The 22,049-nt window shown below is 35.8% G+C and overlaps 1 protein-coding gene across 4 annotated transcripts in view; it reads left to right on the top strand.

Annotated features, from left to right (window-relative positions):
- PKIA (cAMP-dependent protein kinase inhibitor alpha) overlaps positions 1 to 22,049 on the top strand; it is a 99,505-nt gene that overhangs the window by 55,686 nt on the left and 21,770 nt on the right. For 3 of the 4 annotated variants that reach the window (XM_081258287.1, XM_081258288.1, XM_081258289.1), the window contains one exon: positions 6,968 to 7,094. The exons of the other annotated variant lie outside the window; for it this stretch is intronic. The gene's annotated coding sequence lies outside the window, so the exon portion shown is untranslated. The remainder of the gene's footprint in view (positions 1 to 6,967; positions 7,095 to 22,049) is intronic. 4 annotated transcript variants of the gene reach the window in all.

The raw sequence follows: 22,049 nt of genomic DNA on the forward strand, positions 1-22,049 counted from the left end.
CATTTGGCTTTAGGCACCTACTGTGATTTACCTTGTGAAGATCAGATTTTGCCATGGAGAGGATTTGTAAAAGTATCACACATTCCAGTACCATTGGCAACCACAGCTACCAAAAACTCCTATTTAAATTGATGAACCTAATATCAGATGATAGTATCATTTCCTTGTGGGTGTTTTGGGAAAAGGTGGGTAGGAAATGTATAAAATGAATACTTTATTGACTGAAATAACAATTCATAATTTTGAAATCATAAAATACATTAAAGTTGTTATAGCATCATGCATTAATATTTCACTGTACTTTAGACATTGCCTACAATCGATGTTTTCTGCCCTTGAAACAGAATCATGCTTGTGGTATGCATTAATCATATAAAAGATTAAACACTGAAAAGAAATTCAGCCTTTAAAGACAATTTGCTTTGATTTATTCAGTGGGTTCTTCCAAAAAGTTAATACCAAGAATTATTGCTTGTTGAATCAGAGTTACAACTTCTTTCAGAGTTACTTAGTATTTTCTTTAATATCAGTATCAAGGAAGGTAAAGCAAGTTTACATATTTATTAGGAAATACAAGCACATAATCATAAAACAAGAAAACACAACGTTTTTATAGACTTTATTTTTTAGATGTGTTTTAATTTTACAGAAAAATTGGAAGATAGTATAAAGTGTTTCCATATACACTATACCCATTTCCATCTATGATGATCAACTTATATTCGTAGGTTACATTGTTACAATCAATTAACAAATATTGATACATTATCATTTACTATAGTCCATACATTAGTCCAGTTCCTTAGTTTTTACCTAATGTCCTTTTTCTATTCCAGGATTTCATCTAAAACATCACATTACATTTAGTTGCCATGTTTCCTTAGGCTCCTCTTGGGTTTGATAGCTTCTCAGATTTTCCTTGGACGACCTTGACAATTTTGAATAGTTAGGTTTTTGTAGGATGCCCACTACTAGAATTTGTTTGATGCATTTTTCATGATCATATTGGGATTATGTGTTTTGGGGAGGAAGACCACAGAGTAGAAGGGTTATTTTGTCAGATCACATCAAGTGTACAAAGTATCAATATGCATTATGAATGCTGAGGTCGACCTTGATCACCAGGCTGAGGTAGTGTTTTTCAGGTTTCTCCACTGTAAAATTACTGTTTTCCCTTTTTCATACTGTACTTTTTGGAAGGGAGTCAATATGCTCAGCCCACAACTAAGGAATAGGGAGTTATGCTTAAAATGGAGTACTACATAAACTATTTGAAATTATTTTGCACCAGAGATTTATCTATTCTCCTGCATTTATTTATGTATCCAATTATTTATTTATATCAGAAGAACTCATGGATTTTTATTTTATACTTTGGGTTATAATCTAATTCTACTTTAGTTACTTTGTTCCTCAAATTGCTCTAGTCCTGACCCTTGTGAACTCTTTTCAGTTCGCTCTTGTGCCACTCTGATGTATCCCCATCCTCTATTTTTTTTTTGGAACTTCCTTACTTTCTGGCACTATAAGATGGTCTTGTATATAAATCTTGTATATTTACTGCCCCAGTCCTAGAATCAGCTATTTCTTCAAGGATAACTAGGTCTTTTTAGTGGAGAACCGTATTAGACAGCAGGATCTGGGTGTGGGGTGTGCTAGTTGCTGCTTGGATGTCATTGCTTCTAGATCTTCTCAGCTGACAGAGCAAAGAGATAATATGTGTGTACATTATCTATGTATATGCACATATCTATAAGTATCTCTCTACATAACATTTGTATTAAGGTAATATGAAGCAATATTAAGCTAAACATGAATGTATATTGATGTTTCCAACTTTAATCTGTTACCACATAGATCATCTTAGCCTCATCTCTTGCTTATCTTTAAATTTCAACTCCAGCAAAACACTTGACTTTTAGAAGTATGAAAATCAAATTGTAGCAACTTTGGGAAGCCACATCATCTAGCAGGATAATTCTTAAAGGACAAGGTGTATATCATCAAATTTTAATTTACAGTCAGCAGTACTTTTTAACATCAATAGGCCTCCAGACCTCTGCTTCCAAGAAGATGAAGTAGCCCATTTCTCCCAGTTTCTCCCACTTAAAACTAAAACCCTGAACATAACAACAAACAAATATAGGAAGACACTGAAAGGTGGAAATGAGAAGGCAGACTTAACTAGAGACCTTGGGACTTGAGGAATAACATGGTGATGAGTCCCCTGTGTTTCCTGTTGCTTCCTATACATCCTGGAGAGGGTATTACAGGAACCCCCAATCAATAACCACCAAGAGAACAACAGACAAAAAAGCTTCAAAAAAAAAAAAAAAAAAAAACCCTGTTCCCCCTAGCCAAAGTATGAGGAAAGGGGTTGCTAAAGACAGAAAACCATTTGGGCAATAATATACACACACACTACTCAAGCCAAGTGCCAGTGGAATATTGCACCCATCCCCTATGTCCTGTGGTTTCAGTTGGGCCAAGCTAGGATTTGATCTTCCACACTACCCCACTCCTGCCCTCCAGAAGAGGCAGCGCTCTGATTCCCCACCAGGTTTGTTTCAGTGTGGTCCAGTGGTGAGCTGAGCCTCCACCACTTTCCATTAGCAAAGAGACTTTAAAAGGTGGTGCCTGACAGGCTAGTTAACACTGGGCTGCCCTCACACAGTCGTGGGGTCCAATGTTGGAACTTAGCCTCTGTCTCTCCCTGACATCAATAAGAATAGGATGTTACAGGTTGGAGGGAGTAGGCACCCCACTAACCCCCAACACATGGTGTCAGTGAGGCCCACTGGGGTGCTAAATTCCCATAACTTTCCTGAGGCAGTAAGACAGAATGAGATGGCACAAACAGGGCTAGTTGTCAGTTCTCTTCCTTTTACCCTGGTGTCAGTGGGGCCAGCAGGTAGCTGACCCTCTACTCACACCTGGCATCAACAAGAAAGAATGAAGTGGGAGGAAGGAGAGCAAACACTTCACTTCTCCCCTCCCCTGGTGTCAAGAAATCTACTGGGGAGATGAACTTCCACTCCTAATAAAAGGCAACACAATGATATTAATGTTCCCACTTTTGGGGGGAAGGTGTCAGAGGGCCAATAGGATAGCTGAACTTCTACTTGATCTGTCTGCAGTGAGACAATGTAAGTGCCCACTTTTGCTAGGATATTGTCAGTAGGGCCCAATGGAAATCTGTACGTAACCCCCCAGTCCTCATACTATACCTCAAATAGGATGACTTCCTTCTAAAAGGTAATAATAAAATTAAATGGGATACAGAGTCATATAATAACTCACAATGTTTAGAATACAATTGAAAAATACTCATGACACCAAGAACCAGGAAATCACAGAATAAATGAGAAAAGACAATAAACATACACCAACACTGAGATAAAACATCTATTGAAATTATCAGACAAGGATTTTAAATAAGCTGTCACATAAATGCTTCAATTAGCAATTATGTGTTCCTTGACAGAAATGGGGAAAATAGAAAATGTAAACAAAGAACTAGAAGTTATAACAATAAAAACAAATGAGAACAGTAGAACTAAAGAATACAACAGTCAAAAAATTTGCTCAAGAGTAGAGTGGAGATTACAAAGCATAGAATCATGAATTTAAAAGAGACCAATACAATGTACCAAATGTACAGAGAAAAATAGACTGAGGGGTAGAGATGGGAGAAAGAACAGGATCTCAAGAACCTGTAAACAGTAACAAAAGCACTAACATTCATATCATCAAAGTTCCAGAATGAAAAAAGAGAGCAAGTAGGACTGACAAAGTAGTCAAAGAAATCATGACTAAAAAGTTCCCAATTTTTTAGAAGACATAAACACAAATTCAAGAATCTGAGCAAACCCAAAGAGGAAAAACACAAAGATATCCTTGCCAAGACGTGTCATAATTAAACTTCTGAAAAGCAGAGACAAAAAAAAAAAATCTCGAAAGTGGACAGGCAGAAACAATATATCACTTATTGAGAAACACCAATTCCAATGACAGCATATTTCTTGTCTCAAACTATGGAGTCAGAAGCATTGACATAACATTTTTCAAGTACTAAAAGTAAAGAACTCTCAGCCACAAATTCACACTTTTTATATCCACTTTCTTGTTTGATTTATATTAATGGACTACTAACTCATCTTTCTATATCCGGGACTGTCATCACCCTTCTCCAAAAATCTAGTCACAGTATTTCCAGAGTGATCTTTCTGAAAATGAAACAAATTTTTCTTATAAAAATACCTGATTGTGTTATGAAACTTTTCTCTCTTCTAAGCTACCAGTTAAACTCCTTCAATGGATTGCCATCTTTCTTGGAGTAAAATCTCACATCCAAACTCTCTTTGTCCTTTTGGGCTGCTGTAAGATTATACTGCAGGTTGGGTGGCTCATACACAACAGGATTTTTTTTTTCTCACAGTTCTGGAGGCTGCAAGTTCAAGAATAGGGTGCCAGTATGGTCAGATGAGGGCCCTCTTCTGAGTCACAGACTTCTCATTGTATCCTCACATGGCAGAAAAGCTTAGGGAGCTCTGTGGGGTCTCTTTTATAAGAGCACTAATACCATAGTCATTTCCCAAAGGCCCCACCTACTAATACTATCACCTCTGGAAATTAAGATTTCAACGTATGAATTTGGAGGGGAACACAAAGACTAGACCATAGCACTTACGATACATACATGGACCATTCATGATCTGGCTTCCACCACCCTCTCCATTGTCTTCTTTTCTTACACTCCAGTGAGGATTTCTTTTTTTTTTTTTTTCGGTACGCCGGCCTCTCACTGTTGTGGCCTCTCTCGTTGCGGAACACAGGCTCTGGACGCGCAGGCTCAGCGGCCATGGCTCACGGGCCTAGCCGCTCCGCAGCATGTGGGATCTTCCTGGACTGGGTCACGAACCCGTGTCCCCTGCATCAGCAGGCGGACTCTCAACCACTGCGCCACCAGGGAAGCCCCAGTGAGCATTTCTTATACTGATTATGAATGGAACTCTTTTCTGGACTGATCCTTAACCATTAATTTTCTGGCAACCATGAATTTATCTTCTCTTTTCCTCAAAAATTCACCCTTCCTTCATGTTACATATCCATTTCAGTTGTCTTCTACAGGAAGCCCTACTGATATCCCCCATACACTACTGTCCACATCATGAATTAAGGTCTTACCGTGTCTTCCTATAGCACTCTGTAATAATTTTTACAGTAACTATGAATCTTCTTATTTGAGTGTCACAATACATTGAATTCTAGGTGGCACGATAATGATTTTAGTAACAGTAACACTGGTGCCTAGTTTAACCCATGGCATACTTTAGGTGTTCAATAAATGTTTGTTGAATGAGTGAATGAATGAATGGTCAATTTGAAATCTTAATCATGTTACTTTTCAAATATCTGTTAAAAGATACCCACAGTTTTCCAGAAGATTAGGGACTTAGGATCTTCAACTTGATTTAATAGAGGAAATTTTTACTCATACATCATGCTTAAATACCTCAAAGTAAAACCATTAACCCAGGAATTTAAGGTTATCCATTTGGACTTGCAAGCCAATAATTAATATCTCCTGCCCCGACTGTATTAGATTGTTTCAATGCTCCACTCATATCTCCCCAGCACTCATCATTCCAGTATATGCTGATAGAATCATGCTACCACCTGCAACTATCCACCTTAGGGCAGTCCAGAAGTGTACAGGAGTTAATGTATCTGGGTGTAGCTTTCAACCAAGGACAGAGGGGTCTGGAAGATAAGTACTTCAAGTTTCTCACTGATTCTTGGGATAACTCTGAGATATGTTCTATAGAGTTTGACAGAACTGCCCTGAAGTACTGGCAGCAGTTCCTTGCAGGAGTAATTTATTCAGTAATGCACCTCTGTTGGCTTCCTTCCATGCCTCCATTCTCAATTCACACTCCACTTCTGAGTTTTCTGGAAGCACATCCCAGATGAACAGTTTGCATTCAAATTATTGCCTCAGGTTCTGCTTCTAGGGGAATTCAATGTATAGCCTCCTAACAATCCCATGCTCCTTACAGAGCCATCACTGGTACAAGTATCAAGGCATGGCACATTATGTATCACTCCTCCTAAATCCTAATATTTTTAAACAGATAGGAAAGAGCATGACCTTGAAGAGAAAAATAGTTTATATGAGAATGGCCAATGGATAAAGGGAAGGATAGACAGTGCCATTTGTTTTCCATTAATGATAGTGTGAAATTTATGGGCAGATGGTCTAACAGGTGTGACTATAATTTGAGGAGCCTGCTCCCTTGGTTACAGAAGACTGCTGTTGTTATTATTATGGAACCACAACCTCATGACTTTATTGCTTCACTTGATGTAGCCTTTTCCTTTACCCTTAAATCTTTCTACATCACTGAATTGCAGCCAATAGATTTATTTTCTCCCTATGGCTCCATCACAAAAAAAGACACACACACACACACACACACACACACACACACACAGTTTTGTGTATGCCAGTGCTAGAAAAGACAAGCTCATGGTGCATGTATGCAATGGATATTGTACATTACGGATCTCTGTGAAATAGTCTTCTGCAGGTTCCTATGTTTATTTTATGAGTAATTAGCTTTAGTAAAGTTAATTTCCTGAAGATCTTGATGAAGACTGAAGAAAGGAAGTAAATTTTAAAGAAAAAGAGTTAGAAACTTGCCCTTTTTGCCCTCTCTTTGTGTCTTAATGAACAAAGGATAACTGGGCCTTTTTTGAAGTCTTTGCTTGAGTTGAAGACACAAAATGCAACCTGTACTCTTATCATAATATGTTCAGTTTATGAGTACACAAACTTATAAACTGTGAATTTCCCTAAAGTTATTATACCATTTAGAAGATGTTTGCTTGGACGTTTACTTAAAGCCAAACAATTGAGGTCTATATGTCCAAATAATTGCCTTCTCTCTTGCTGTCTCCATTTCAGTTTCCTGAGTTTCTGGGAAGGCCTGGTTTCCCCAAAGGAACGATTTCCGGTAGAAGTCTGAAGGTCTGACCCAAGAAAAATAATCCAGTATAGCCAATGAATTGAGGACAAGAAGGTTTCCAATCAGGTAGGAACATTTAATCTCATACATTACAATCACCTTAAGCTGGATATGATTTACCTGCTTGGAAAAAGATGCATATATAATCTACCCCACAAGAAAGCTCTTCTCAATTCCCTTAGAGGTTGTGGTGTTTATCAGAGAGTGCCTTGGGGGAAAATGAATACAATAACAGTATGATGCGTTGTTTTTTTTTTTTTTTCATTTTTAGCTCATTGTTGCCAAGTACACTTGGTGATCTTGGTGCCTGTGGTTTAATCCCAGGAGGTTAGACATGTGGAACAGCACATTAACCCTTTTTAGTATTTTCTCCCAAGACAAATCATTCTTATAGGTTGTCTCCATGGTCTTCTAGTTGCTTATCAAAATTAAGCATCAAGTCTTCTAAGTGAGCAATAGCCACAGTCAGTGTGAGGAAATCAGCTTGGTTCTTATTGGGGCACATCTTCTTGGTCTTGGAACAAAGTGAGTTCACATAGGGAGTTAGAAGGAGGAGAATGGGGCATGTGAAAGGGAGTTATGTGTTCTCACTTACCTATGCATGTTGAAACTCCACTAACAGTTTTATTTTCATTAGCAATTTGTGATAAAAACTTAGGGTAAAGGGAATAATGAAGCTGTCCCATTATATGGCAGGACAAAAGATAGTAGTGACATCAAAATCAGGGCCTATCCATCTCATTTGCAGTTATATACTCAGTGTTTAGCATAGCATTTGACCCCTCATCAGTATTCAATAAGAAGATGTGTGTTGAATGACTTAGGGATGAATTAATGAATGAAAAAAGTTAATATGGTAGAAAATGTGTTTTATCCTTGTATTTTCGTGTGTTGACTTCTGTATTTCAAGGCCCAGCACTGTAACTGACACATAGAATATAAGCAATAAAATTTGTTGAAAGAATGAATGAGTCCCCACAATTCTAAGAATAATTTTAAGAACAACACAGACCCCATATCTGCCAAGGTCTATGAGAGAAGTATCCAGAGATGGAAGCCTGGATCTCAGCTAGTGGTAGAGCTGACAGAATTTATCTAGTTTTAATAATTTACAGCTCATCCCATTACATTTAGGCATAGTACCTACATGAGCCATACAATTAAATGTTGAATGCACAACCTAAAAGTTGAGAATTATGTTTTATTTGGAGGACATACTGAGGACTTAAGTCAGGAGACAGCCTCTCAGATAGCTCTGAGGGACTGTTCTGAAGAGGTAAGGGAGGGCACAGGATATTTAGGGGTTCTTGAAAAAAAAAAAAAACAGGTAGTTGGAACATCAAAAGATTACTGTTAATTAAAGAAACTAGACATCTTAAGTTAATAAATTTAGCACTTTTCTATATATGGTGAGATTCAAGAATCTGGTCTCATGGAAATCATTCCCTTGATATGCACTTTAATTATCTAGGGCCAGTATCCTGTTTTCTCCATCCTGAGTCCCCTCAGGGTGAAGCTTTGGGGGTGGCTTCAGTGGCTGATGGCTTGATGGCTATGACATCCTTTGTTACTGATAAGACAGGCTACATTCTTTGTCCACGTAAATGACTCGAATATGGATAGTAAATCTGTGGATTTGCAAAACGTAATTCTTGGAGCATTTTTATAAGGACAAAGTTAAGGGCAATTTCAGAATCACTAGCAGCTAAATTTGCTATTTATACTTTTCCACCCATAGGTAGTAATCTGATGTTGCTATCTTCAGTATTCCCAAGGGATAACAAAAGCCATTTAATTCAAGAAGAAATGTAAAATTTAGCACAATGCAGCTTCCACAAAACCAAACACACAAACACACACCCAACTCTCGCAGATATGAAGTAATAATCTAAAATAGAATCCTGGAACTAACTGCAAAAAAAGAGCAAATGTACTCATATTGGATAATGTTATTCTTTTATTAATGTTTGATATATATGTATTTATTAATAAAATTCAGAGTTGCTATATGGAGAAATAGCTTTGTACCAATATTGTCTTTGTATGTGTTTATGAATAATGTATGAAATTGCCTCCAATGCTCCTTTTCCTTTATTCTCTTGCAGGCAGTAGATGTAGTTATCAGTTGTTTTTAAAATTTCTAGGCAGCCAAAGGACTAGTATCACTTAAATAAAGAAGGCAAATTGTCCCAAAGTAGGAACAATTTTCCTTCATTATGGAACATAAAGTCCTCATATGAAGGGGGAAGAATTTCATAGCTAAAAGCTTTCAACTACAGAAGATTTATGAGTAACTATGTATGTTGTTTCAAAGTGGACTCTCTATAATTAATATCTAGTGGTTATCTTTGGTATACAATGGATTTTGATTTTTTAAATATTATTAGATAATATACAAAAGAATATATTTAATTGTATGTAAGTTATGAGAAATAATAAAAAACTCCTGCAAACACACCACCAAAACTAAGAACTAGAATCGAAACTGCTGAGTCTTCTCTCTGTTCTCTACCCTGATCCCACCTTCCTGCTTTCACCAAAGAAATCACTCTGATCTTGGCTTTATGTTCAACATCCACATAATTTTTATCTGATTTTGCTAATTATTGAGATTTATAAAATTGATATCATACTTTAGTCTTCTGTGCTTGCTTTTTTTACTCAACATTATGTTTCTAAGGTTCATCCACTTTGCTTTAACTAGTGTTCATTCATTTGTACTACTGTATAATATTTTATTGTATAAATACAAGAAAATGTGTTTATTATTCTATTAATGATATTTGGGTTGTTTTGGGCCTATTACAGACAGTACTTCTGTAAGCATTTATTTTAATGTTTCCTGGTACACATGTGCAAGATTTAACATAAGTAAAAGAGTAGACATACTAAGAGTAGAATTGCTGAGTTGCAGGGAATTCAAATATTCAACTTTAAAAAATAATGTCAAAATGTTTTCCAAAGTTATGGAATCAATTTTCAGTCCTTTTGCTCTATAGCTTCACCAGTTAGATTGGCCAGTCTAGTCTTTTGTTCCTTGTATTGGTCTGCTCAGGTTGTCCTAGCAAAATACCTCAGATTCAGTGGCTTAAAAAACAAGAGATTTATCTTCTCACAGTTCTGGAGGCTGGAAGTCCGGGATCAAGATGTTGGCAGTTTTGGGTCCTCCTGAGGCCTCCTTCCTTGATTTGCAGATGACCACTGTTTTCTTGCTATGTCCTAACATGGCCTTTCCTTTATGTGCATACATCCCTCGTATCTCTTCCTCTTCTTACAAGGACACCAGTCATATCAGTTAGGGACCCACCATTATGACCTCATTTAACCATATAATGTTTTTAAAGTCCCTGTCTCCAAACAGCCACATTGGGAAATGGGGCATCAACATACAAATTTTAGGGAACACAATTCAGTACAGAACAATTTTAATTTGTATTTCTCTAATTACCGATAGGTTGAGAATCCTTTCATTTGTTTAATAGTTGCCTATGTTTCCTATTCTGTGAAAGTCCAGAGAATATCTTTTGTCCATTTTTCTACTGTTTATCGTTTTCTTACTTATTTCTATTGTTCTTTAAATACAAGCAAATAATCCTTGGTCAGCTATATATGACACAAATAAGTTATTTCATGCCTTCTCACTTTTTTAATGTTGTCTTGTGATAAATAGCAGCTATCAATTTTAATGAAATCAAATTTATCTTTTAGCTTAGTGTCTTTTTGTTCTACTTAAAATGTCCTTCCCTTGTTTAATGCTACCCAGATATAGTATATTTTCTTCTGAAAGTTCTAGTGTATCTTTGTTTTATATTCAGGCCATTAATGCACTTACAATCGACTTGTCTGTATTATCCAATTTCTTTGTTTTCTTATGAATAATTAAGTTTTCCAGGACCATTTTGGAATGAATGGTTTTTTTAGGTGTGTCTCAGCTGTTCTTGACCATTCACATAAATTTCAGAATTGGCAATCCTGTAAAACCTCTATTAAGTATTTTTATTGTAATTGCATTGACTATATAAATTAAGTTGGGGAAAATTTATATCATTATGATGAGTCTTTTCTATCCATAAACAAGATGCATCTCTCCATTTATTTAAGACTTCTCTAATATCTTTCAATAAGGTTTTATTTTCTCCATAAATGTCTTGAACATTTTTATTTAGATTTATTCCTAGGTAGTTATTGTTTTCCATTTTAAATAATTTTTAAGCTCTCTCTCTTTGTTCCTGGATTATAGAAATCCAATAGATTTTTGCACCTTGAGCTTATATCTAGCCATCTTGCTAATATTGTTTTTTAGTAAGAGAGAGGATTTTCTTAACAAAGAGGAATAAATGTAAAATTAAATAAAAATGTTATGGGTCAGCTCTGGTCAATAGAACTTTCCATGATAATGGAAATGTTCTTAGTGCTGTCAAAAACTATAGCCATTAGTCACATGTGTTTTAAAAATTTTAAATGTAAATTCAATAAAATTCAATAAAATTAAAATTGCAGTTCCTAAGTCAAACTTGCCCACATTTCAAGTATTTAATAGCCACTTGTGACTAATGGACACTATACTGGACATTGTAGCTCTAGACTATTAGACTGTGAAGCCATGGCCTCCCGGGATTTTATCTTTGTCAATGGCATAGTGAGATCTTTCATGTGACAGTTATTCTGTTATTAAAAAGAGAAGCTACTTAACCTAGTCGTCCCTAACTTTTTGAAATAATCCAACATAGCTTTCACCATTCACGAATTTCTTGAATCATATTTATGTTTCTAAACTATTTCTTGCATCAAGTGTTCACTTTGTAGCAAGTTCATTGTCCTAAAATGGCACATACCAAAGTATCAAGAGGTTCCCTTATTCCTGATAAGCTGTGATTGGATGAAGAAGACCCTGTTACCCTACCTACCTGATTTTTGTTATAATCAGATGTTAATCTGTATCAGTCTCCATATTCAAAATTCACCTTCAAAATTATATGTTATTCACATGATGGTTGTCTATATTTCATTTAGCTAGTATCATGACCTTGTAAAGGCAGTTTTGGTCATTTTCTCCTAAAATCTCATATTTACCCATGTGGAAATACATCTCCTACTTCTTTGCCCTCTTATAAACTCTTCCTGTAATTTAATCCTCATGAGCTTTATTTCCCCTAATTTTAATTCCTTAATATTTTGTAAAATATTTAAGAGATCACTGGTGTGCTCTTTTTTTCAATCATCTATACATTTAAACAGTGTGTTGCAATAAGAAATAGTACTGGTAATCATAAGACCAGAGTCCTAGTTTTACCCATAAAAATGAACTATATGTGCATTTAAATAAGGTTTATATAAGGTTATATAAGGTTTATTCTGATTCTAAAATTGTTATGATTATTTAGAAAATTATGTTTGAAATATGACATTATTCAAAAACAATAAAGGTTTGAAATCTATTAAAAATCTACAAAGAATTCAAGTATTTCACCTTTTTCCCTGATTTGATATTAAGCTGTAATAATTCATCTTTCACTTACAGCATGCTGTAGCTGCTGTTGACACAAAGACAAAATATAATGTCTAAATATTGTGTACTTGTTTTTTAAATGAATACTTTTGTTTAAAATTGTCTTTTACATAAATTCTTGATTTCCTCTTCACAACTTTTCCATTCCCCATGCTACTGCAATCAATCACTCATGATAGAAAAGTATTCTCTTTTCTGTTTGCTAAAGCTCTTTTTAAAATACCAAGTTTCAAATTATCATCAATTCAAAAAACTTTGGAAAATGAACTTCATAATTTCCAGAATGAATATTTTGTTTCACTGGCTACCAGGACACCATCCTCTCCTAGATTTCTCCCCTCCTCACTCACCATTCCTTGGCAGTCTCCCTTGGTGATGCCTCCCATCCCTCAACGTCTGTTAGAATGCCCTAAGGCTCATTCCTGGCCCCCTTCACTCTCCACCTACCTTAACTACTCATAAGTTTTAATCTAGACCCATTACTTTAATGGGAAGATGACTCATGACTCCCCAATTCATACTTCTAGCTCTAACCACTCACCTAACCTCCAGACTCCTAATTACAATTTCCCACTAAATATCTCCAATCTATGCATAATAGACATTTCAAACTTAGCAAATAAAACTAAATATTTTGCTTTGATCCATCCATTGCACTCCAGTTTTTCCTGGCTCCATAACTCATCCAGTTGCTCAGGCCAAAAATGTTAGATTCATCCTTAAACTCTCACTTTCCCACAATTCCTATGTCCAGTCCATCAGAAATTCTTGCCAGCTCTAACTTGAAAATACATTCTGTATCCACCTACCTCTCACCTTACTCTTGCCATCTTTACTTACTCCAAGCCATCATTGCTTGCCTCATCTAATGCAATAGGCAGCCTCTTACACAACCTCCTTGCTTCTTCCCCTCTTGTCCCAATCCTTATAGTCTATAACCAACACAATAGCCAGAATAATCTAAAAAAAAAAAAAACAATAAATCATATCACATTATTTCACAAAACCCGTTCCCATCACTTTAGAATAAAAATTAAACTTTTTACCTGTCCTACATGCTTTATTCAATATTTCTCTGCCCTACTCTCCAAACTCGTTTACTACTACTATTCTCTCTCACACACACACACAGATTTTCTTTCTGCAGTGGCTTTCCCAACATCAGGGCCTTTGCACTTGCTATTCCCTAAAACCTGGAAGATTTAAAAAATCTGTAAGATTCCTCCAAGCAAGATCTTAGAAGGTATTTACCTTTCATTTTGTAGAGACACTTGGTAGAAGACATTTTTGCAAAAGATAGATACATTTTACTTTGGCAGCTATTCACACATCTAGCAATGTCCAAGTTGGTTAAATAACAAATGTGAATTGATGAAGCTAAAATAAAAGAACTGTAGTTGGTGAGACCTATGTGTTTTAAACCGTGAACTTTGAGGAATTGTAGACATGCAAATTACACCATGGTTTCAGTGTTAATGTGTGAGAATTAGCTAAGGTATTTTCCAAATACTCATTACTCTCTAAAGAGCTTCTGAGCAGGAAATCAGAACAGGGCCTGTGGACCTGAATTTTATCAAGTGCCTCAGTTGATTCTGTTGCAAATGGTTTTCAGTCAGCCCTTTGAGAGACACCAAGCTGGGGTATTTGCCCAGATATGATTACCAATGGTCATGCAAGTCACCAATGAGATACAATCGAGAATCAACAAATGACTGAAAAGGGTGACAAAAGAAGAAGAGGATCCAGTAAGGACCACTAGAGATGCTATCCCAAGCACTCTTGGCTAGGAGTTTTACAAATCCATTCATATAAATAGACTGATAGTTAACAGCCAAATGGCACTGCATATTTTTTTAAGTTGCTGAGTATTAAAGTGTATGGATAAGCATCATAAGTTTTGTTAAATTATATTTTGCTTGCTATAAAATTAGGTGTACATTGTGTGTCATAGATGTAGGGATATGGATGTGTAAATATATGTTGTTGTTTCAGTTCTTCAGCTGATACTTCATAATGTCTTTGTAACTTCTAAATGAAGGACCTCTTCAAATATTGTTTAGAAAAAAAAGATACCTGTTCATCCCTGTCCACCTCCCTTTCTTCATCCCCTTCCTTGTCCCTTCCCTTCCTTTTTTTTTTTATATCTTTATTGGAGTATAATTGCTTTACAGTGTTGTGATCCCTTCCCTTCTTGAACAAATTAGTCCATTAAGTGAGGTAAAATAACCCTTTGTCAGCATGGGGCAGGTGGACATTCAAGGAACCACATGACTTGGCATTGTGTCTCAGAGTCTGAGAAAGGGGAGAGGATGTCTGCATAAGTGAGCCTGGAGTTGACTGCTGAAGTCTGATTCGTGTGAAAGGGCATCCACAGGAGGAAGTGGCCTTGGCAACCACTCTGTTCAGAGAGTCATAACCCGTGCCAGGTGGAGAAAATGTGTGGATAGGAAAGTGGCAGCTACAAGAATTTACTTAAATACAGGAAGAATGATCAAATAAGTAAGGATATTAAGGATATGGTAATCAGTGTTATTTTAATATCTGTGGAGGGAGCTAAAATATGAAAAGGGCAAAAACTAGAATGAAAGGGTGTTGAAAGGGAATGGAGGATGTTAATGTGAACACATGATTTTCAATATAAAGGCATTATAGAAATAAACATAGACAATATGTATGCATATGTTTATGAATATATGTTTATGAATATGTGTTTTCATATGTGTGTATGCATATATGTACATAAATCCCCTAGCTCTGCCTATTGAGAGTACCTGGGTCCACTACTTCCCAAGAGCAATGAATACACCTAGTGTCCAGATCCTGGTTTCTAAATACAGCTCTCCAACTGAAGGAACTAAAGCTCTTTGGAGAAATGGCTGATTCTAGAGCTACGACAGGGAAAATATAAGATGACCGTAGAACATATTATTGTTTCAAGAAGGGATCAGCCATAAAAAGAAATGAAATTGAGTTATTTGTAGTGAGGTGGATGGACCTAGAGTCTGTCATACAGAGTGAAGTAAGTCAGAAAGAGAAAAACAAATACCATATGCTAACACATATATATGGAATCTAAAGAAAAAAAAATGGTTCTGAAGAACCTAGGGGCAAGAGAGGAATAAAGACGCAGATGTAGAGAGTGGACTTGAGGACATGGGGAGGGGGAAGGGTAAGCTGGGACCGTGTGAGAGAGTGGCATGGACATATATACACTACCAAATATAAAACCTATAGCTAGTGGGAAGCAGCCACATAGCACAGGGAGATCAGCTCGGTGCTTTGTGACCACCTAGAGGGGTGAGGTAGGGAGGGTGGGAGGGAGGGAGACGCAAGAGGGAGGAGATATGGGGATGTATGTATATGTATAGCTGATTCACTTTGTTATAAAGCAGAAACTAGCAGACCATTGTAAAGCAATTATACTCCAATAAAGATGTTAAAAAAAAAAGAAAGAAGAAGGGAGATATCAAAGAATAATTGGGAAACATCAAAGGATATAGAAGCCAAACTGACGGCGCTTCCACTGGACAAATCTTGAACAATCTAAGCCTCAAAATAAATAATGGTAGAAACATATTATAGTCAATTGAATAAAATAGGAGTCTATGAGTTCATACTGGTTTAAATAATTAAATTGAATAAATTATGTTTGATGAGGAACAGGATATTTACATAATTACAAAGTGTCTTACCACAAAAATTATTAATAATGAAGGAGAAAAAAATAACTTTACAATGGAGAAGACTGGATGATACACCTTAATCAAATGACTAAAATAATATTCCAGTAAGGTTACAAGTTAAAAGTTTGCCGAAATTGTTTGATAGGAAGCAGTGAGAAGGACAGAGCTTCTCCACTGTGTTATTCCTGCCAACTACACATATCCTGAATAATCATGAGACAAATACAAACAGCTAAATCCTACAAAATAACTGATCCATATTCTTTAAAATTTTCTAGTTCATGAAATTCAAGGGAAGCCTGAGAAAATTTTCCAGATTAAAAAACTAAAGAGAGGGCTTCCCTGGTGGCGCAGTGGTTGAGAGTCCGCCTGCCGATGCAGGGGACGCGGGTTCGTGCCCCGGTCCGGGAAGATCCCACATGCCGCGGAGCGGCTGGGCCCGTGAGCCATGGCCGCTGAGCCTGCGCGTCCGGAGCCTGTGCTCCGCAATGAGAGAAGCCACAACAGTGAGAGGCCCGCGTACCGCAAAAAAAAAAAAAAAAAAAAAACTAAAGAGACAGGACAACTAAATGCAACATGTGACGCTGGGATGATCCTTTTATTATGAAGGACGATTGGGATAATTGACAAAATTTGAAAGGAGTCTGAGGATTGGTAGCACTGTAGTTATGTATCAGTGTTAATTTCCTGATTTTCATGATTATATTTGGATATACGTTTGTAGGAAATACTAGAGGATTTGGGGGAGACATTGCATTGTGTTGGCACCTACTCTCAAATGGTTTGGGAAATAAATTATTTTTATTGTCATTTCAACCTTTCTTTAATTTTTGAGATTGTTAATAGAAGGCAAAGAAAGAGAAGACCCCTGAGTCAGGTAATCCTCCCTTTCCTGGCGACTCCCATAGTTAAAAGCTCAGTTTACAATGGTGGTCAGTTTTTCAGTCTATTTGTGCTAATTTCAGTTACTAACAACATAGCATCTTATTTTCTACTTGAGGTTTTTGGATTTTTCCTAATTATGCTTTTGCTTTTTATTCTATCAAATGTCTATGAATTTGATAAAATCCTCGGTATTAAAACAAAATCAGTAAGATTCATAAAAATAAAGTTATTGGAGAAATTTATAAATTTCTACCTGCATTCAAATTGGAGTAAGTTGGCAAGAAATTTATAAGGGGAAAATACTATAAGGAGCACTCCCATTCAGAAACTCAAAATGGTTGCACGTGTTTATCCTGTAAGAGGTCTGTGATGAAACAGCAGGATGAAGGCTATATGTCCAAACTTAAATGCAATCTTTTAAATCACCTTTCATGTCAGGCCATGTAAGGACTGGGCAATTCCATAAGTAAAGTAGAACAATTCTTATTTTCAATAATTTCTTAGGTCAACACTTAGAATAATGAAAAACTTATCTTTAACTCCAAGAAATCTGGACAGTTATTAGTTAAAGCAAATGTGTTGTCCTACTGGCCTACACCTGGTTATAGACAGCAGTACGACTTCAGAAAACCCTGGACACGGAGTGGACTTTCTAAATATAGCTTTTTCTTTCTATAAAGGTGTTTTACAAGAATGCTATCTTTTGTGAAAATGTGGCCTTTATAAAGGGTACACAGACACTAAGGTCTGTGACTTTTAGACCTAGAAAAGATTTAAAATATTTTCTTAGCCTGGGAATCCACATTTTAGAGGCATAGAAAGAGAAACCCAGTGAAATTAAATATTTTGCCCACCATAAAATGGCAAACAAGTAATAATGACAGCACTCAAGCCTCTGTCTTCTAAATCCATTAAATGCAGCATAAATAGATTGCAATAACTGCTTATTTTCATTGTCCTCAACACTACATTTCTTCTGTGCCTTATCCCTCTTCTTTTAAGAGGGATGACAATGTTATCTACAAACTTTATCTTTAACTAAGTTTTTTTTAATTTTGCTGTTTTGTAACTCATTTTTGAAAAATTCTATTTCTATGTTGAAAATGTGTAAGGACATTTACCTTCTTCTTGAAACACCTTTGCCTGCATTTATCACATTTTATTGTTGAACTATTGTGTAGCAATAAGTACAAAAGCACGTCTAGTAGAGGAGATAATGTTAGAGGCAACAAGGTGTGTGTATGGGGGGGCAGGGTTAGAGTTGACATACCTTAAGGGAGATGAGGAGAGAGGGAAGAGAATAGAAATTTTATTTATTTGAAAAAATATGATGGCAAGTTAGACAATGTTTGGCTAAACTTAATACAATATAGCTTTCCTTAACTTAAATTCTGGGTTAACTTCCACTGTTTACATTGCCACAGACTAGGGAATAAACAAAGCCAAAAGATTTTTGGTACCACAATTTTGTGTTAATTTCATAAAGATTTCTATAAGACTTTTTAAAAATAAATTGAAAAACGAAAGTCTTGTCTTTAGCTTATTTTCCCTGCATGCTTGCACTTTAATAAGTTGATAAATGACATTTAAACTCAATAGTTATGATTAATTCTGTCCCACAGTTTTTAAAAGCACTGGGGATTGTGTACGCGTGCATGCGTGCACCTTTACAACCAGTAAAATAAAGTTCTTGATCAAAAAATTATTATCATTTAGACTATTGAATAAAATCAGATATGATAGAGGGGCCAGCTGTTGGTAGGTTTAAAAGTCACTCTAGGGCTTCCCTGGTGGCGCAGTGGTTGAGAATCCGCCTGCCGATGCAGGGGACACGGGTTCGTGCCCCGGTCTGGGAAGATCCCACATGCTGCAGAGCGGCTAGGCCCGTGAGCCATGGCCGCTGAGCCTGTGCGTCCGGAGCCTGTGCTCCGCAACGGGAGAGGCCACAACAGTGAGAGGCCCGCGTACCGCAAAAAAAAAAAAAAAAAAAAAAAGTCACTCTAGGTGATTAATTCATGCAGCAGTGTTCCAGGTCTCTCTTTAGATGAAGCACTTAGAAGTATAACCAAGCATGCCTCTAATTTCATATCTGAGACCTGTTTTGTTTAGAGTTCTTTGGCAAGTGCTTGCTCTATGTGTTTTTATAGTCTCTGGTTGTGCTATAAAAATATCAAAATTATGAATTAACAGATATGCAAAAGTGAAATCCTAGAAGATAGGATAAACATGGAGTCCTCTAATTATCACTCAGATAAGTTTGGTTGACACAGAACTGGGAATCAGATAAAGACATTAATAATTCATAATGCTGAAATTAAAATCTTCTAGTTACAGTACAAAAGAAATCCTAATTTGTACCACAAGGTAATGAATTCAGTACTTTCCATTTGTTAAATATTTGCTTATTACCCTGCACCGTGCATATAACACTGTTCCAAAATTTGGAGGGCAAACAGGAAAAACAGAAACTCTCTACCCTCAAGTTGTTTATACTATAGTCAGTGAAATTTCTCTACTTTGAGATCTTTTAATTCCTCAGTTCATTGTAACATCTTCTTCAGATGAATTGTTTTTTATTTGTTAAAACCAATGTTTAGCACTTTAAATAGTTTCTTCAATGTTCCTGATAGTGAAATAGAGTCATAATGCTAATTTCCAATACTAATTATAGACTTGATAGGAGAAATGTTCAAGATTGATAGTAAAGTGATTTCGATAATCTACAAAATGTCTTGAGGTTTTCCAGATAACAACTTGTCTCACAGACAAAAATGCACTTATTATTTATGTACCAAACTTATAAAATTTTTTGTATTTTAATCATACAGAGATTTTACAACATCTTTTAATTCACATTTTAAGATATTTTCTTCAGTAGATTATCTCATTTTGAAACTATTGATTTATATATACATACTACGTAAATATTAGTATATATTTCTCAATGTCTAGATTAGTGCTTTCTTAACTACTTAAATTTGTTTAATTCATATTGTTGTTCTTCAGCATTTCTTTTACTCACTGGAGCCTATTCTACTGACTTCAAAAAGCCTGAAAAATCTGAAAATCCCATTTAAAGTAACTGTATGGAGAATCTTTAATATAACATATAATAATGGTAGAGAAGAAGAGTATTTAACATTGCGCTGAAGATCATTCCAGTAATAAAGAGATTAATCAATAATTCTAACATTCAGACATATCATAAAAATGAAAAACATTAATCATAATACTGAGCAATGACATTTTAAATAAAGGGAGATATTTAATATTGTATAGGAAACTAGTATCTGCAAAGCAGATAAGTTGGCAATGATTATACATATATTTAAAATATGTTGAAACAGTCATAGACAGTTTTTCTTTTTGGCTGAAAAGAGGCATATTGAAGTGTTTAAGTACTACGTCAACTGGAATAGATATTTAGACACTATACAGAAAACACATGATTGCAGAAGAGCAGATATTAGCAGGTGTGTGAATGTGTATGTCTTTAATTAATGCATTTTCATTCATTCAAAAAGGAGAAGAATGCCAAATTTACTTTAAAGGTGGCATTGTGATATGTTAAAGTTCCATTCTTAGACTTTTGCTGTTGTTGCTGTTCCTTTAGCATTCACCAAAGAGTACCGTCCTGTCATTTATCCAAGTTAGAAATCTAGAAGCAATCCTAGGGTTCTCATTATAGGGTCCCCTACCTTCATGCTCCCCACTCAATAAGTAACAAATACTTCGCTCTCCTGTATAGGAAAGCTCTCTCCAATATACACCTGCTCTGTCACTCTCCGGGTCCAGCATCTCTGCCTCAGCCTCCCATTGAAGTCACTTCTAGTTCATTCTGTGCAGGGCCATTTTTAAACCTTCCTCAGTCCTAGGCAATTGCCCTTTTGGAAGCTTTACCCTAAATGTTATCAAATGCATTAAAATGTGCCCAAGTCACATATCCAATATAATTTATAGATAACTATATGAAAGCTGAGTAACATTGCTGTTGTAGTAATATTAGTTGAAAATATTAATTACACAAGTTTTGATCTCAATTTTGCAGATTTTTTTTTCATATTCTGGAGCCATTCTTTTCAGGTGTCAAACAATTTTCTAAGTCCTCAAACTCCTAGTCCCTAGTGAGTGTGCTTTTACTGTCACAGGGTTGAACAGCCCAGACAGCAAGATGTCTGAAGATGAAGACCATCACATGGATGAGTAAATCAGATATGTGGAAGTTGGAATGCAAAGTGTTTGTAGAAAAAAATATACAAATCAAGGGAGAAATTGCAGTGTCAATTAATATGATGTATATCAGAAGATAGTATTAAAAAGCCAGGTTCTGTAGGGATGTCAATAAAATATCACCCTACACAGCAATGTCCCAACACCACAGTATGTGAACTGCTTACATATTTAAAAAAAAAAATAGGGATGGCAAATCATCAGCAAAAAAATTAAGTATAGTATGTTCCAAAATTAACGTTGGAAAATGGCAACTGGTTTTGTAAGTGGTTAAATCACCTATCAGTTTCATGACAGTATTTCTAAACCTTTAATATTCCATCTTTAAAACTGAGATAATGAACATTCGTCTTCGATAAATTTGTTGATGAATTTAAACTATACAATTCACATAAACTTCTTAGTGTTGTATCTGGCAAATACTTGATATTTTTGTTATTATTGATAAATAATTAGTAAACAATAGCTGTTTTGTTATTATGGTTATTATTACAACTTAGACCAGACCAGAACAGACCAGAAAATATTACTGAGATTGATTTGATCCTTCATTGTGCTTTTAAAGATGGAAAAGTTAATAATGAGTTACTTTGAGAAGAAATGTGTCGATGTTCTAACGTCCTTGCAAAAACTAAATATTTATTGGATATAGAAAAAATAGTCTTAGTTTAATGAGAAGGTATAGATTTTAAAAGTATCTTGGACTCATAGAGA

Source organism: Mesoplodon bidens (assembly GCF_964165515.1).
Source record: "Mesoplodon bidens genome assembly, chromosome: 16".
NCBI lineage: Eukaryota > Metazoa > Chordata > Mammalia > Artiodactyla > Ziphiidae > Mesoplodon > Mesoplodon bidens.